Source organism: Chlorocebus sabaeus, chromosome 17, assembly GCF_047675955.1.
Source record: "Chlorocebus sabaeus isolate Y175 chromosome 17, mChlSab1.0.hap1, whole genome shotgun sequence".
NCBI classification, from domain to species: domain Eukaryota; kingdom Metazoa; phylum Chordata; class Mammalia; order Primates; family Cercopithecidae; genus Chlorocebus; species Chlorocebus sabaeus.
The window spans coordinates 26863848-26865603 of NC_132920.1; positions in this window are offsets into that span (position 1 = coordinate 26863848).

Consider the following 1756-nt stretch of genomic DNA (forward strand, 5'->3'; position numbering starts at 1 on the left):
CTACTTTTGTATAGCTGCTTGCCCTTCCAAGAGTTAGGCAAGAGAGAATTCCTTCATCTAGGATTGCCAGATATAGCATATAAAAATATAAAATGCCCACTTAAATTCGAACTTCAGATTAACATATCTCATGTATTATTTGAGAGTTACTTATATTAAATACTGATATTCATTGTTTATTTGAAATTCAAATGTAACAGGACATCCTATATTTTATGTGGCAACCCTCTCCATCATAGTCAACCCATCTATGGAGTTTTTCATATAGTTGTGTTTTTTTTTTTGTTTGGTTGCTTGGGTTTTTCTTTTTCTTTTTCTTTTTTTTTTTTTCTGCGATGGAGTCTTGCCCTCTCGCCCTGGCTGGAGTGCAATGGTACAATCTCGGCTCACTGCAACCTCCGCCTCCCAGGTTCAAGCAATTCTCCTGCCTTAGCCTCCCAAGTAGCTGGGATTACAGGCGTGTGCCACCAGGCCCAGTTAAATTTTTTTTTTTTTTGTATCTTTAGTAGAGACAGGTTTCACCATGTCGGCCAGGCTGGTCTCGAACCCCTGACCTCATGATCCACCCACCTTGGCCTCCCAAAGTGCTCAGATTACAGGCATGAGCCACCGTGCCCGGCCTCATATAGTTGTTTTTAAATGTATACCTTCAATGTAGAAATACAATAAGTATTTCTATGGCTGTGGTTCAGGAAATCCATGTAACTGCTTAAATTGGGTGCAGGAACTGGCATTTTTACAGATTTGCAGGGAGAATGTTCACAGATATTTCTAGATAAGCAAATAGATCAATGCTTTTTACCTTTGCTCTCTTACCAAGTGGGCACTAGCTCCTTTTTATGTAGGATTTTTCCTTAGAACTTTCTCAGACGTGATGATTCCCTGGCTGTTCTTACATAAACCTCCTCCTTAACTCCCTTTGCTTTATAGAAAGACATAGAGAGACAAGGTGTTTGTGAAAGGAGTCTGAAGATGTGGATCCTCATGGTGGACTCATCGTCCACTGTGTCTTCTTTCTCACCATCATACCCTGCTAATTTTTATATTTTTAGTAGAGATGGGGTTTCATCATATTGACCAGGCTGGTCTCAAACTCCTGACCTCGTGATCCATCTGCCTTGTCCTCCCAAAGTGCTGGGATTACAGGTGCGAGCCACTGTGCCTGACCAGAAAACCTTGTTTTAACAGAGGGAACCATTCTTTAGAAAAACATTATAAACAGTTCCCTTTTAATTATTCCTAAGAATCATATACAAAATTCCTTTTATATATTCCCCTTCACAAACCTTGTCACAACTTACAGAGACCATCTGTGACATGCTTGGACTTTCTGACTTGTCCTATACTACCTCTTCCTTAAATACCTAGTTGTTTGACTCTAGAACAAGAGTTTATCATATAAGATTTCCTTTCCTACTGCAATAGTCCTCTCATATTGATTTTTTTAAATTGAAGATCCTTTTTCATATACAGTTATACTCTTTTCTTTATAACTTTCCTTTACACAATTATTCTTTATAACCTTCCTTACCAAAAATACATCTCCACATCCGTAACTTTCTTCACATCTCTCTCCTACTTAAAGATTCCTTATTTCATAACCTTTTCTAATCCATAATTTGAATCAACCTTTACATAGTTTCTGAATTTGACAAAATTATCTCATTAAGAACACATTTGAACTAAATATTTGTATTTAGCACTTCAAAAATTACCTAACACTCTTCCATGGAGATGGGAAGGTGTCCAGTGGGAG